Here is an 18,982-nt window from a genome sequence, read left to right on the forward strand (position 1 = left end):
TAAAAATGGACGTCGAAAATCTAAAATACCCTTTTAAAACAGGAACTATATATAATGCAGACTTTCTGTACATATCTGTATGCATGCACAGAAAAACGCATGCGCATATATCCATTTAACACACGTTATCATGTTAATACGTTTAAATGCATTAGTTCAAATCGAAGTTACTTTAAATTCCACATTATTGTAAATTTGCATATGTAAATATATATAATTAATTTCATACAGATGTTTATAATTATTACAAAAAGTCATTTTCTAAAATTAAATTTTTTTAAGTGACAAAAATTAAATTTTAAAATATATCTGAAATAATAACCAATTATATACAAAATTTAATAATTTTTAATGTTTTCTAATTATAGTAAGATTCATTGAAATTTATTCATTTGGCTATGTTACAGAGAGAGAGAGGGAGAGAGAGAGAGAGGGAGGGAGGGAGAGAGAGAGAGAGAGAGAGAGAGAGAGAGAGAGAGAGAGAGAGAGAGAGCATTACAATCAAACTTGTGCTATAATTAACTGATTATTTTACAATTATTATTGTTCATTTGGAACTCGAATTAATTAATCGAAAGCTACATATAAATTTTAAATAAAAATGAGATTGGCAAAAGAAAGTTTAAACTTTTTTTGCAATATATCTTGTACTACTACAAGGGTAAGGAAGAATTTTTAAATGAAAGAGGAAAATGCATATAGTGTACTAAACTTTGCAAGAGCATTAATATATAATATATATATAATAATTCTAAATCATACGATATTCTTTTGAGTTAATCTGTATTAATTTGTTAAATTTAATTGTTTACTTAAATATATATAAACTTAAATTACAAAGTATTTCAATTTATATGGTATCTTATATGACTAAATAATTTTGTATTAAATTATTTCTGCACAATTTTTGCTAAATAAGTTGTTTATAACATGTATGCACAGAATAATTTGCACAAATCAAAGGTATATTCTTTATTGTAATGGATAATAAAATTTAGCTTTCTTAAAGTAGTTGGCTATTTGTATATTATAACTAGTATCAATAATATAAATGTTAAATGTGAATTGCTTCATTGTCTTTTTTTTACTGTAATAACTGTAAATTATTCTAGGTCTTGATTTTAATGAACCTCGTTAAGTACACTACATACTTCTTTTCAAACTAGTTGCGGGTTTATCTGTCAACAGACCACTGTCTGTTCAATACATATATATGCAATACACTTTTTTAAAGAAATCCATAAAAATAAAAAATAAATTGTTTATATATTGGCTAATTATATGCATATATAATTATGTATCTGCAGGTGGGAAAGGGGAGATTATATTAAAATCAAAAGCTTTATTATAAATGCAATTGTATGTGGGCACTTCTCATTATCTTATCTGGAAGTAAATTTATCTGTTAGGACAATAAATAAAAAAAATTGTATTTAATCCTAAATTGTAATATTTAATATTACTCACATTAAGGTAATATTAGTTTTATTTATGGAATTGGAATTCATTTTGTTCTCACGACTACAAACTGAAAATGTAGAAATCGGGACCACTTCTTTATAAGTAACTAATATTGGTTAAAATATTCTGATCACCATGCAAAATTATTATTGTCTGAGCTTCATGTATTCAATTCATATCCAACATAATCATATATTATATATTAGATGTTTTTACATTTAAAATATATTCAATTTCTTTCTTTTACTAATAACTAACAAATATTATATTTATTACATTCTAATAATTTCCTAATAAAATTTAGCCATATATTATTTCAATTCGAAAACGAATTATGAAAAAACTGATTTACTACATAATAAATTACATATACATAATAAAATTTACATAATAAAATAAGCCGATATACATAATAAAAATAAGATAAATTATTGCTGATATACTATTACTTAGAATTAATTTCTTTTAAAATGAATTAAAAGAATTCTTGAAATTACAATAAGAATATATTAAAAAGTTTTATAAAAAGTGATTAATATTTCAATGTAATTAATTAATTGAGAAATAACTATTAATAAAATAGTTGTTACTTAATATATAAATTATTTAATAATATAATCAAAACAACATAATAGTAATCATAAAATTAATAATGGGAACAACTACTGATCAATAAATTAAATAATATCTAATTATAATACTAGTAACAACAATTATTAGATGTTTGAACATATAAAAAAAAATAATATAATACTGTAATTTATAATAAAATTTCTATAAAAAATGTATGATAATATAATAAGCTCATAATGAAATCAATAATAATATTAAATAAAGATAAAAGAAAAAACTAAGGCCTACAATAAAATAATTTAAGAATAAAATGAAAAAATAATACGTATTCATTTACATAATAGTTAATAAAAATATATCATTACTTAATTAACATTGTAATAATTTGTTGGAATAAATACTCGTAATATAGTTATGTTAATTAAAAAGATTAAAAGTAATATATCAAAGATTAGCTAATCTGAGAAAGATTAACTACATTAAACAATATTGATTCATGAAAATTGTTGTGCGATAGAGATTCAGATTCAGATTCAGATTCACATTTATATAGCATTTTATAATTAATAGTTCATTCACATTATATCTTTTGCTATTTTTGTGGCATCTAGCATGGATAATTGTGATGTAAACAATATAGATTAGTGTAATATTGATGAGAATGCTGCAGTTGCTATGTCTTTCTTGATCGGACACGTCATTCACACATTAGATTTATTTTCATAAGCTTCATGAAGGCGTTACTGCAAAAACGTTCAATCACATCGTCCGTATACAGGATACTACTGAATAACATTGTCGGCTTTAGAAATATGTTAATCATCTTATTCATTTATTTCACTTGAAATTTTTAATGAGAAAACAATAACAATAGGTTCAATATGTTAATGTTTAATAGATATATAGAATTAAATTAATAACAATATCATAATTTCAAGATATAATTTATTTTCTATTAAATTTATGCAATAATCCTATTGAATTATCTTATTATTAAATATCAGAAATACAAAAATCTCGTATAAGGTTGACGTTTTCATAAAAAAAAGTATGCACATATTCTTGGTAAAAATAATGAAACAAGAAGGTAATAAAACATATTATTGTAATACTAAATAAATTTTATTCTTGCACATCTTTATATAAGATGATTATTTGGAATTCCAGTCACCAGAATGGTCCGAAGACCAAAGCGGTTGGATTAGACCTTACCGTCGGTTTAACGGGGGGGGGGGGGATGCAGACTGCAGGTACTGCAAAGCTAGGACTGTGTTGGTAGTACTGGGCACGCGTTTCAGTTCTTATTTATAAGAGAACCGCAAGAGTCGCGAACATTATTCGGCGATCGCTAGTACTAATGTACTAGTAGCGAATTGCAACATCGTCGGCGCCCCCTTTAGCGGTTTGATAAGAATCAAGTTGGAGAGGCCTGACCTATATATTGTCGGCGCTGAGCCGCAATAATAATAATATATGATATAAATTACATTTATATACATAGATTGCTGGAGATGCCAGTCTACGTCGTCGCCCTCAAAGCGGTCTGATCATAGTCACGTTGCGGAGGATGCACCGATAGCTAGCCAGCAAGAGATAATAAATAATGTAGATAAATATGTATACCTGCATGTGTCGAAAAGACGTGTAGAACTTTAACTGTTATGATTTGCACTAATTTCACTTGACTTACTCAACAATGATTGCGTACATTTAGCGTTGTAATTCTCGGAAACTCTGGTGAATTCTCGGAAAACAAGCTTTAAACGGATAAAGCACCAGGTTTAAATTTCATCAAAAATTTTCGTATCGAATAATTCAAATATTATGTATTTTAAAATAATTCGAATATTACGTATTGTAAAATCTCGAATGCATGTGTTCTGACCTGCACTCTCCTAATTTATTATTCGATTCAGCAATTTGGAAATTTGTTAAAGATATTATAATATAATGTTAAAGCTATATAGAAATAGATAACGAATCGGCAACTCCATTTCAAGCTGACTACGGGCTAGTGTACAATTGATGAAAATAGCTTAGTAAATTACCGTGTAAGGATAGGAAGACAACTAATTTTAGAGGTTAATTATCTTTGATAAGATCCATACGCCCTAATTTATATTTTAATGAATTTCCGATCATTTACTGAACTTCATTAACTTATTTTTTATTAATTTATTTTTCTATCCATTATCTTGTTACTTCAAGGTAATTTACACTTATACAAGAAAAAAAGAAAACATAACTCCCAATTTAATTCTTTTTTATTCAATTAATATACATGAAATTGGAAGAACGTGACAAAGTTGCCGTAATAATATAACTACAGCAAATAAATTCATGGAATATAAATCACAAAAACACTATAAGTTGATATAAATTCTGATGACTGTATATTAGAAAAAACTATATGTTGCTAGTATTTTGAGTTTTTTTCATAAGTGATTACATTGAACCAATGGATATTGTAATTTAAAATATGCTTTTCTTAATTTTGTACGGCTATAATGTATTCAACAATCCGACCATCAGCGATTTAGAAAACATTGCATTGCATCGATCTCCGATGTTTCTGTTGATATGGATTATATACTAAAATTTATTGTAATTATGGATTTTACAAAATACGAAATATAGGAATATTTTATAGGAATATTTATATAAAATCTGTAATTCTAGACAATATGGTGAATTTTGAATCAAATACTAAAATTTATTTTAAACATTATATTTATAATTTTGTCTTACGATTATTTTAATAGAGGTATGCGACACCTTTTATGTTGCTAATAGTATTCGTTTATATCTTGTATTAAATATATATAATTTTTCTGTTTTTGGATTAATAAAACAAATAAATTAAAATTTATTATTTTACATATTATTATTTTAATACAATTTATTATTTTAATAAAACAAATAAATTAAAATTTATTATTTTACATGTATTTAATTGATTTATTTAATACATTATCATCTATGCCAGTATCATAATATAAATATCATCTTTAAATGTATACAAGATTTTTACAAACAGTAAAGATAGTTGTTTCTAAAAGGTCGCATAATAAGTAAATTTCATACATCAATAATTTACCGGATACTACGGTACTTTTTCCGTTTAATAATAATGAAATTATAACCTCATTATAATACTATATAAATTAAAATAATCAATACAATAGGCAGAATAATTAATTAATGCAAGATTTTCATAAAATATTTTAAAATCATACATTGCATTTCCTATTACCTTTTTATGTTTTTAGTAATAATATGGTTTAGCATCGACAGATAATGTTTCGTGCCATGTTACATTTTACTAAAAATATATTTGTTGAATTTACTAAATTTATAAAATGCTACTTATATTATAATTTTTATATAATATTAATAATGTTTATATATATTTATTATTTTATATCATATTTTGCCCTTTCTTACTGTTATTACATATTAATCATATATTCTCCTAATTTCATTAATTTGTATAATTTTCATCGTAATATCATCTATTCGAACTAGCTTAATTATTGTTATTATTTATTATTTAATTATTTTTTTGTCTTTATTTTTTTTAATTTCTTTGTTTAATCTTATTAACGGATTATGGATCCAAATATTGTATTTTTTTGGAATTTTTATGTTTAATCTACTTTAATTGCTGTCTTTCTTTATATTAATTCACCTAATATTATAATCGTTTTAATTTAATTGCTTTATGCGGATTCCTATTTTAATTACTTCATTTATTTTGTATCACAAAAAATTTGAATTTTATTATTGCTTTATAAATCCTTATTGTAAGCAGTGTAAAATAAATATTAAAATTTGAAATCTATTATGAAAAGATGTAATGTAATTATACTTATTTTTCATTTCTATATTATTTAAGTTATTTATATTTAGTTTTTATTAATGAATATAAACTATCATATTCATGAACTTATACCATTTGAGTTTCTATATACAACAAAAGGATGAAATGCTATTTTAGTTACAGTAAATTCTTGTTTATATAATTTATTCTATATTTTATTAATTCCGAATTATAATTATATAAAATATATTCATATATGTTGATAATTATCTATTTAACTATTACTACTAATAATGTTCTTGGTTAACAAACAGTATTTAATAATAAAATATTGTTCTAGCAGTATGTTTACATTTTATCGTTTTAAAGCAGTTTTTATTCGCAGTTTGTTTTTTTATGCATCAGACAACTATTTTATTTTATTTTTAAATGATACAATGCAATAAAATTTATTAAAATATTGGACTGGACTTTAAACATCATATTAATATCGTATATTTGTAATTACTTTGAAACGGAATTATTAATTGGACAACTTTTAGAACATATCACTGTATCTCCTTTCCATTATTTGAATTTAAACAGTCTTTACTATTTATCTCCTTTTCATTATTTCAATTTAATTAGTCTCTACTATAATCTTCTTTAATAAAACTTATTGAAATTTATCAAATAAATGAATATATTTATATTTTATAAATAAGAATTTGTCAAATAATATAATAACATGATTATATTTAATTATATAATACATTATATGAATTTTACTATATAAATTATGTTTATTACATAAATTTAATATATATTTAAATTTATTTAAATTTAAATATAAAAATATATATCTTTTCTATTTCAAGATGTACCAAAGAATAATTTGAAAAAAATGTAAGAAACCCGTCATATTATTTTCATATCTATAATTTAATAGAACATTTCATATTCCAGATGTTTACTTTTGATTAACAAAATGAGAACATTGTATTATTTTGGATGTAAAGGGGATAAATATAGGATTTGATATTTATTATAAGTTCATTATAATTATTATACATTATATCTTTATTCTAATTTTTTTCTAGTTCTTATTTTACTTTATTCTCTAATTTCAGTATTAAACTTTGTGAATCTAATTATCATAAAAATCATATATAAAAAAGCATTTATGCTTATCCGTCAAAAACTAACAGTAGTGAGATTAACAATGTCATCATTTTATAACAAGAACTTCAGAGCTTCGTATAATTAAGTTTTTATACCCCTTTAGATGATATAAATACAGATGTTTTTGATATTTGTATTGCATATTATTTAGACTCGAGTCCAGAATTATTATGGTGATATACTTTCAACAGTTTTTTTAACAGTGTCATAAATTAACAAAATATAATTTTATTTATCATTTAATTAATATAATATTAATTTTTTCTTGCATTTTTTCCTATGACTTTTTTTCACCCTACCTAGCTCTTGTTCTTTTTATCGAATTACAACTTGTTTCATACCGTCATAACGTAATAAAGTCATGAATCTCCTCTCTCCTCGTTCTTTATTAACAGTATATCGATATAAATTTATAATAAATCTTTTACTATATATAGGCCAGTGTTTGTTGAGAAGGTATTTACTCTTGTTTCAAAAAAAATTTATATATAATATTAAAATATATTTAAACATATTTTATGTGTAGAAAAGTTAAACTCATGCTGTTAATCAAAAATATTTTAGAATTTATTATATATGAAAAGAAACAGTGATAGAGAAAGAGAAGGATTATGTTAGTTCGATATTTATTGTCTAATTGTATTTCTACGAAATATTGAAATTAATTGAAGTAATTGTACAAATTCGATAACAAAAATTAAATTTTACTCAGTTTTTAAATTAAACTAATTGTATTTCATAAAAATTTGAATTGTTCTCGAATATACAGATTTCTGAAATAAACAAATTTTTTGTGCAGAAAATGTATAGTTTTAAGCAACCAAATATTTAATTTTCCGTGTGATATTCTTTTATTTATATCATTTATTAGAGATAATTTCATTTTTTCATTATATTATTGATAAATTGCTATAGAAATTTTTTTTTAATTTATATATATATATAATAAAAATAATATTACCTAACTTATTTATTATTTCAATTATTTGTTATTTATATTGATAACTTATATATATTTATGGATACGTAAATTGTATATTTATTTATGTTGTGAGCGAATCAAACAATAAACATATGCTTCACATATTTACTTTGGAAATTTATTATATATTTTTATGTTTCATCTTTATTAACGCGTTATTACATTATATATTTATACATAATTGCTAAGAAAAGATTATTGATATTGACATTATTTATAAAATAGAAATATTTTATGTAAAATTCATATACAAACGATTCTTTATATATAGATTACGAAAATGAAATTTCAAAATATTTAAAATAATTAGTCTTTTTTAAAACGCTTTTTTCTAGATATGTGAAAAATTATTAACGTAATTTTAATGAACCTCGAAAGATAATATAGTATTATATAGTATTTTGCAGAAATTTATTTAATTTTGAATATTCTTTAAATACATTAATTTTATTGACTGTATCATTTTTTATTTATAACATACTAAATATTTCTCACGGAAATAAAAAAATCCATATTAAATAATATATGTTTATATAAAATTAGCTATTAATGCATGAATTTTAGATTAAACATAAGTTTAGTAAACTGAATACATAATAATAAGAATTAAATATGTATTTTTAAGCATTACAAATAAATATATTGTAAAAATGGTTTATAAAATTTATTATACTATAAATATAAAGAGTAGTTATTAATTTTTATGTTAGATTTTTATTTCACATTAGAATATCAAAATTTATTAGGAGGCATATTGAATGAAAAATCTAAAATTCTGAAAAATATGATTATATATTGTACTATACTTTTAAGTTTTTAAATAGTATAATGTAAATATTATGAAAAATATTGATGTATCAAATATATTTTCATTTGATTGTCCTCTCATCAACATAATATACATGTGAATATATATGTTGGTTTCGTTTGATCTACATGATGTAGCAACTTATGTGAAAAATTTATTACTATAATTATTGTTTTGCATACATTAATTTTAAAATGAGGTTTGTAAATATGATATATAGCTGTGTTGACTTAATTATTTACATAGACAATTTTAACTTTTTGATGTTTGTATGAAAATTGTTTTATATTTTTCATATACATAAAGAAGTGTAACTTAGTTTATATCACAGAATTCGGTATTGCTTTTGTAAATCTATAAAATACGCAAAAAATTAAAATAATCATATTTATTATTGCTAATTTCCTTCTATATTTATATCTCCTTCTCTTTCTCGAATGTTTAATATTAAATAATAATTAATTTTCAAAAAAATTTTTTACAATGTTATTTGTTATTGAACATTTGTTATAATATCGATATGTTGTTGTAGTCATAACTAATTAAAATATTTTTGAAAGATTTCAGTTTTTTTATTTTATTTTGCATGTCTTGATACATTTCAATACTTTCAGTTCATTAAATAAATCGATTAAATTAAAACATCATTTATGTCAATGAATTAAATTAAATATTAATAAAAATTGTTTCATATTAATTTTGTTAGTACTAGAATTTAATAATTACACATTGAAATTCTTACGGATCTTATGTGGAGGTATATGAAATGTAAAATAAGTTATTTTAGGTTTTAAATTATCTTTTTTGGATGTGTGTAAAATAATGTATCGAAAATATAATTTTAATTTGTGAAAAAAGTAAGAAGTACTTCTAAAGTATTTGAATCATTTAATTACTATTGGTTATAAGAAGGAAATACGAAATAATAGACGCTTTTTTCATATATGTGGGAAACACACAGTGTAAATTGGATTTGACTTACAAATTTATTCGATCCTGACAATTTACAGAAGTATTATAACGTAGTCGAAAAATTACGCTCATTGTATAATGCAATCAAAGTTTGACGCTAGTGATCGAGGGACTTGCATTTTCTTTCAATTATTTTCTCACATTTTTTTTAATTATAAGTTCACATAATCAAGTTTTTTGATCGAGAAGATCAATCTTTTCACACGCACACAATATTTCCGTACTATACAAATTCACACATTCAAAGAAGAAATTCGCTAAATTACAACGATGAACCATATTTTCTATCGCGAGATAAATGATTCATCGTACATTTAAATATATATTCAACTGTCTAAAAATAATATAGCCTCAATGAAATAAAAATCGTGATGATTATAATTTTTTTCTTCATGAAAAAATACGTGTGATAGCAACAATCTTTTCAAATAGTTGTTTTATACTTCACATGAATTTAGAATTATCATTATTCATGTTTTATTCCTTTATCTTCATTTAATGTCGTATATATTCAACAAGATTTTATGAGTACACGAAAGTATGCTTGCATTATCTTTTATAAATCGCAGGGAGGCAAAAATGCCTTCATTTCAGCAGAAAGTCATGGGAGAGAGTTAAATGTAAAATACAATCAACTACACTGAATACCAGTATCATCTATTCTTTTAAAGCGAAAAGTATGTATACTGCTGTCGTCATCGTTCATGTATTGTATCTCATGCAATAGTAATAATTATGGTTATTAAAATTGATAATGACAATTTTGTAATTATAATTCGATGGTACATACAATGAATTATAAATTACAAGGGAGATGATGAGACGAGAAAAGTTAATCAGAAAAATGTATTTATATAGAAAATCATTCGTTCTTTATTTATTTTTCTCGTTTAGATAAAATTCAACTTAGAAATTAATACTTTCTACGTATAGGTTAGCGCACATTTGAATTCTTACGTACATAAACACGTTGAATGTCTATCTAACTAGAAGGATTGTCTGCTTAAGGTCTTTTTCATTCTACTGTCCTTTTATTTCATGTATAAATTGTTTGTTTTTTTTTTAATTTTTATTATTATATTTTTAGTTCCACTTAATTCTTCTTTAAGTACATCTGATATAACAAAATTTCGGCTGTTTCATCGTACGCGTATATTCAAAGCTTCAAAATTCTATACAACTAAATACATAATATTTTAAGCAGAACAATATTTATTAATAATGAGTCTCGTATCTAAAAATATAAAAAAAACTTTTATAAATATTTAATAACTAATTATTTGTTTAATCCTAAACTATGGACTGCAAAAGTAAATATTATATAAAAATTTTATTTTGTAATAATAGTAAAATATAAATTTTATTCTATTTATTTATAAATCAAACTTTAATTACAAAACGTAATATGTAAATAATAAAATTTATGGAAGCAAATTTACGATACTCAGCTAGTTAAATAATTGATGTTCTTCAACTTCTATGATAATGATTTGAAAGCGTTAAATGTGTAAAATTTTAAAAAGTAAATTTTATTTTACTCTTAAATATTAAACTCTTAATATTTAATTCAATCCTTTTAATTCGTTTGATAGAATGAAAAAGATGCATTTAGGGTTTCACTAATGGTAAGGAAAATGTTCTTTTTATATCAATGTATAACAATTTTGTTCTTATTTATTATATAAGCGCGTTGAACATTATTTCAAGTATTTTGTTTTTCAATACATGCTTAAATTTCTAGAAAAGTTATAATTAAATAAATAAAATAATCTCTAAAATAACTCTTCAAAATAAAACTACCAATTAAAATTATATTGCAATGTAGATGCAAGTATGTAGATGTCAAATATAGCGTACAGTATTCGAATTATTTCTGAAATATACATAAGTAAATAATTTTAATGTTTGTACTTATAAAAAATCTTATTACTTAATAAAACTGAAAAATTATATAATTGTATAAAGTAGAGATAGTTAATGTCATTATATTAACATATTTTGTTTTGGCACGCATATATAAACTTTTTTCTATTTTATTTTTGTATTATATTATATTATATTTTGGTATAGTTTTACTTGGTTTACATTTTCACTTAAATTTTATGTAATGATTTAGACGAATAGCGAATGATAATGAACAAACAACTATACTTCACATTAGCGTTCCGAATTTTAGTTTTCATTAGTAAAATATCTTTAATATATTTGATATTATATAGAAATGATTGAATTTTTTGTAAAATAAACGTCGACTATTATGATATTAGCATATGAATAACTGCCAACATCATCTTTGAAAATACACCCTTTTCTAATATTCCATATGTTCGAATTCAATCGTACGTACAGAAATGATATCTACTCATTGTCTAAAATTTAAAAATTTAGCTATATCAAGAAAAATATTCACTCAATGTAGGCTAAACACCCTTGTCCTATTATTACATTCAATTGTGCCTGTCATCTTTGTTTATTATTTTTGTTCAAATACACAGTGATTATATTTTAAATATATGTACTATCGATGGTAATATTATTCATTATTTAGGTGCTCATATAGAAACCTTATTTAATCAATCTGGTTTTGTTTTACTTTAGGTTTTAAAAAGCATCTACTACTCTTTAAATCATTTCGCACTGACTTTGGCCATTTTATTTTGTTATGTCTTTGATATACACCCTAAAATTATCTTATTTATTCTCTTTCTCATTTATCACTCGTTATTTTCCTTATTTCATGTCAAGCTATTTATTTAAATGTTGTAGATAAAAATTAAGGATTAGTTACCAGAACACAAGGCACTTGTTTTACACATCTTTTTTTGGTTTAGTTAATATATTATCTATTCACTTCCGATATTTTTTGCTTTTTTATACAGCTGGGTGTTGAAGTAGTTAACGTTCGCCAGTATCATCTCTCTTCCTCCATCACAATTTTAATGACAGATACTTTTAACTGTTTTAAAAAATTCTTTATTCTTAGTTTATAGTTACATTGGAAATTTTAAAATCCTGTAAGGAAAAGAAGTTATGAAACTAGCGACACGTTGAAAAATCATACACATCGGTCATTCAAAATATTCATAGAAGAGAATAGTTATCATAGTACATCATACACATGTACGATATAAGTGGTTTAATAGATACACAGACACAGACACACACACACACACACACACACACACACACACACACACACACACAAATTTGGTACTTCATTGCACACGCATGCATTATGTATGTGTATCTATGCATACGGGTAATTACGCACGCATAAGCATAGATACACGCAAATAGCCAATGACTAATGCACGACATTATAGTAATTTGATAGATTTAAATATTAAAACCATTTCTCTTTAATTTTTATGTCCTTATATAAGTATTTATTTAATAGGTTTCTTTTTTCAGTTTTACTATTTTAAATTTTTAGTTAATTTAATAGGCCTACGAAGTTATTCATTGTTCGTTTTCATTTTATATTTAGACTCTTCTCGTCGTTCATTGTCATTCATTTTTTAATATCTAAATTATATTAAAATTCAATGAATTTGATTAAATTATGGTAAAAATTTATATTATTTCGATTTATTTACTTGTAATTGCTTTTTTTTCTCGCGACTCATTTTTTTTTTCGTGTATATTATTGCACCAAGCCGAAATAAAGTAACCAATTAAAACAAAAACTTTATTTTTATAACTACGAGAACAGTCAGTGATTTCTAGGATTACAATATATTCTTTTTCTTTTTTTCATTTTCTTATGATATTCACATTTATGATTGTTTTCTTTTAGAATGATTATATTGGAAAAGCGAAAGAAATATATTTTTTTAGAGTCGACATGTTCACGATAGAAAGGAAGCAATATTTTTATTTTCTACCTTTTTCTTTATTAAATAATAAATTACACCGATGTTATCTAGCGAGTTCAAAGTACTTTTTATCCTTTACGCGCTGTCCTTTTATTCGCTGTACATTTTACTTAGATATATATTAAATTTGTAGCTTTTGTATCATTGTATACTGTAAGAATTATGTCATTTCCATAAACACTGTTATATAATATAAAGTTGTGTTTATGTATGTATGTACGTCGGTGTGTATTTATGTATGCATGTATACGCAAAATAATATATAGGTACTAATGTAATATAGAATTATCGCTCGTAATACTGATGCGCGAAGGTGTCGCCTGTATGGCTAAAACTGTACTTTACTGGTCATCGTTATTCTCATTTTTATTATTTCCTTAATGAGTTCACACTTTCGTGCTTGTAACTTCTTCATACTTCCGTTTATTCATAATATTTCCTTGATTACCTGTTGATTGTTTTGATTTATTTGATTTATGGATTTATTATTCATTAATAAGTATATAAAATTAAAAAATTAGGTGAACAGTTAGTTTTAGTATTTTAAAAACGATCTACTCGATTAAATATTTTATGAAGAAAAATAAAAAAATTACCATTCATTAAGAAAATTAAATATATAAACTAATAATCGGATTATTTCACAAAATTTTATATACGAAGATATCAGGTTTTTTCAATTAATTACATTTTCATGGATTTTTTTTTATACATTGAATAATAGACACGTTCTCAGACTGAATAATGAATGCGGTATCCATTAAATTTAGCATCATATATTTGTAATGAACATTAAGGCGTTTGCGCCATAATTTCCGCCTTCTTAACATATTGTATTTGGAATTGACTAATATGTTCTTCTTAGACAGCACTTATTTGTTATATTTTCATAAAAAATAAATATATTCAATAAAATAATAATAAAGAGAATGATTTATTCGCCTACATATAATGATACAAATGCGAAAAGTTTTTTATTTCTAAGGAAATTAGGCATACAAAATAAATAGGGTCTTGTATGAGCCACAAAAAAAGAAAAATTTATATTTTATATATATATTATATATATAAGAATAAGTGGAGGATAAAATCAAGAAAAAATAAATATAAATTTTTTGATAGCTGAAGTATTGAATTATATTTTAAAGTCAGATTGCCAGCTGTAGTAGTTATATGTGTATATACATTTGATAAATATTTTATAAATTAGAAAGATATTGTCCACACTTTTATGACATAAATTATGTATTTAAGAACGTGTATTAAGAGTTCGAAAATATGAAACGTAAAATATATTAAGTAAGCCATATTTTAAATATTGGATATCATATTAATGTTGATTATTAATTTAATCAAAATTATAATTTAAATATGATTAAAAATCTTAAAAGTATAATTTGATGTAACAAAAATATTCATAATAAGTGCAAATAAATGCTGCTTTTGAATAATGTCATTTTGAAGATTAAATATGAATGAATATTTCATTCAAATTACTATTCCGGATGAAAATGACCCTAATATTATTAATAATGAAGTAAAAAACATATTTTATACGAAGTTAAGACTTGCATAATTATTATCAGTTGACAGGATCGAACTATTTTCATTTATTGATCTCACATATATGTATATTTCATTGATCGATATCAGTAGTTTTCAATCATCGTTAAAAATAGGGAAGCTGTGCGACTGTGCAAAACAACAATAGTACGATAGCCATTCAATAAATAAATGAATATTGCTATAAAGAATTTTTATGCGATTTGTACAAAGACAAAATTGTTGATATACACCAAAATAGTGGCAAATTTGATCATTAATTATCATTTTTGTTTTGTATACTTAGAAATAGATTTTCTCGCACAGTCGCACGCAGTCGTGTATGTATTAATGTATATATATATATATATATATATTTACATTTGGTGTGAAAACAACTTAATTATCTTAATTTATAACTTATTTTTTCCGATTCTGACAAATTGATTACTATACACTTTATACAGACAATTTTTATTATTGAGTGTACCCGTTGTGTATTGAAAGAACAAAAATTTTAAATCTAGTATTATTATCGAACACTTAGACATCGCCGTAAAGTCAGATAAAAAATTAAGTTTAAAATATTATTAAGATATTCCTTGTACAAAATGACTTGTACATACCTAATTATCCTACAGCTGGCCGATTATTTACATATTTTTATCTAGAAAGCTTTACTTAATGAAGATTTTGATTGTTAAATTATATTAAACATAAATAGTATAAAGAATCGTGCTGTTGTTGAGACAGTTTGGCATTAAACTATGGATAAGTAGTACATAGAAAGATAGATTATAATGATTGTATAAGAATGTAGAATAATTTTTACTTTTTAGTTGAATAATGTTGTCGATTCTTTATTAGAACTTTTCATTATTGCAAAATAATAAGTTAGAACACATTTATTTCAGATTATAATTTTCATTAACTTTTCTAATGGAACTATATTATTATGCCTAGAAAAGATGACTTTATGATATACAATAATGGTTGTAAATGCATGTATTTTTAAGTTTTAATTATTATTTGTGATTTATTATTATGATGTAAGAAAATAGTTAAAATCTTTATGAATCATTGTCTCCAAATATATGAATATTTTTCAAACTGTATCACTGAGACATCAATTATTTTTATAAGTTATTCATTACAATTATATAATGACCAATAAATTAATTTGTTTCAATTAATTGTATGAAATGAAATTTGTTAAATGTTCGTACAAAATTTACACTTAGAAATACTTCACCGCGTTATACAATATTTAAAAATAAAAATAAATAATATTAATTTTATTTAAATGAATCTTCATAATTGTATTTATTAATTTCCTACTCTCTGTCGAATTTTAGTTTTGGCTTTTAATTTGAAAATTTCATTGACGATAGTTCAAAATGTTTGTTTATATTTTATTTATGTACTAGTTGTTTATTCGATACAACTATTGTAGTTTATTTAAATGGCTGAGTCTGCCTTATGTATAAATATGTAATATTATAATAGTACATACCATTTAAATTTAAATACATCACATATTTATTAATTCACTTAATATATATAATATTTTTCATATATATTGTTTCTGTGATGTGGAGGGATTCATTTGTACAATTCATGCATTTCTTCGTTAATTTTTTTTCATTGCTTTGTTATTGAACCGCCGTGTAATTTCACTGCTATTTTATAAATACGACATATTTTACTTATTTAGACAGTTTTTGTTTTATAAATTAAAATTTATTAATGCAAACAGCCTCCAACGGATTGCTCTATATTTATTTTCTTAAATTCGAATATTCCTACATGCTTTAGTAAGTCTTTCTTCTTATCATATAATACCAGGTTAAATTATAATTACACAATCTACAAGAATTTTATTGAAAATTTATGACGTGCTTGGATGACCCAAAATATTTATTTACTTAAAAAAATATTCCTACTTATATACTTAGCAATTCCTCAAATAGTGCTGGGAACATTTTTTCGTTAATTCAAGTAACATATTATTATTTAATATACAACTTTGATTACGCTCAAGCTTGGAAACTATTTATTCATTATTAATTTGATTTTAAAATTCCAAAACAAGAAGAAAGACTTGATATATATATATATATATATATATATATCAAGATTATCTTGCTTGATATTTGTTTATCAGTAATACATTCATTAGAAACTTGGTTTCCCCAACAATTAATGTATTGTCCATAAATGATATGTCCGCTAAATTTTATTTTCTTTTTCTTTTGTATATTTTATTTCGCGTTGCCCCATCTTAGGGTCGGAATAAATAACAATTTACTCTTATTCTGAAATCTTAAAAAGAATTAACTTTTTCCAGGGACTCGTAATTTTATCAACTTACGAACGATGTACAAATCTCAAGACTATCAAACACTATTTTATACGAATGTTGGAGACTGTCGCCATCTTGATTTTTCATGAATTTTATCGTATCATAAATAATTTCCTACATGATTATATAATTTTTACACCTGAAAGAGTACCTTGGAAAGTATACAGATTACCTGCACTCAATCAAAGTTAATGTAAACCGATCATTATATATAAACGCACGAAAAATTTTAGATGTGTATTGTTTTGATATGATTTTGAAAGTTATTCGTTAGAAGTTTTCATTTGATCACAATCAATTAAAACTCCTAGACATGGTATTAATTTATGGCACATTTAACATTACATTGAGAATTTAATCACATACTATACGATCACTGTATATTGTGCTTCATTTATTTGTTGCGATTCGATGGTTTCAATATTACTCCATCTTTATTTAATATATTCTTTTGCACAATACATACAAATTAAGCTTCTTCTTCTTTAATTATTTATGTATATTTATTTAATTCTGGACGTTTGATTTAATTTTGTTTCTACTTAGGTTTTTTTTAAACTAGATTTCTAAAAACGTAATATAAACTATCATTTCCTTCTTGAAGTAACAAATCATTAAAAATTAAAAAAAAGAATTAAAACTTTTATTATTAATTTTCTAAAAACTAATTTAAAATTGTTATTTACATTTATTTAAAACCATTTGAAACATACGAAACATTAAAGATTTTGAGCTATGAAATTTTACCAAAAATGAACAACGTTAAATGAATGTTTTTTGATATCTGCTATTGTATAAATGTTTTCAAATAGCTCATCAAATAATAATTGAAAATTCTATAAAATAATTTCTATAGAAATAACTTTCTGTTGATTTTATTTAATTAGAATTAATTTTAATTTTTTATAATTGTCATTAATTGTGAACAACATTTATTGAATCATCAATGATCTTTAAAAATATTTTTGCGATTTATGAATATTAAATTATGAATTATATATTTTTGAACGTCGTATACATTAAAAATTTTATTTATAATTATTATATTTTAATTTATATTAATTGCTAAATGAATAATATTATTTAAAAAGGTTTTACAATGAAATAAGAAAATATGAATACTTTATAAATTAATCTTCAACACTTATTCTGGAAATTAAAATAAAATAATCTAAAAAATTTAATGCTTCGTGAAGAACTTCATAGTTTAAAAATAGTCTTCAGAATATATATTAATATATTAAAGCTAATGACTTTCAATGAAATTAAAAGATTAAAAAATATAATAATTGGACTAGAATTGTCGTTGCAGAGCTAACCTGGTCGGTTTATGGATATGAGTTTTATAAAAGAATATTAAGCTGAGACACTATAATTAAACCACGCATTCTTTGCAATAACATCTTGGTCTGCTCTTAAATTGCAT

The sequence above is a fragment of the Ceratosolen solmsi genome, unplaced genomic scaffold (genome assembly GCF_000503995.2).
Source record: "Ceratosolen solmsi marchali unplaced genomic scaffold, CerSol_1.0 scaffold14, whole genome shotgun sequence".
NCBI classification, from domain to species: Eukaryota; Metazoa; Arthropoda; class Insecta; order Hymenoptera; family Agaonidae; genus Ceratosolen; species Ceratosolen solmsi.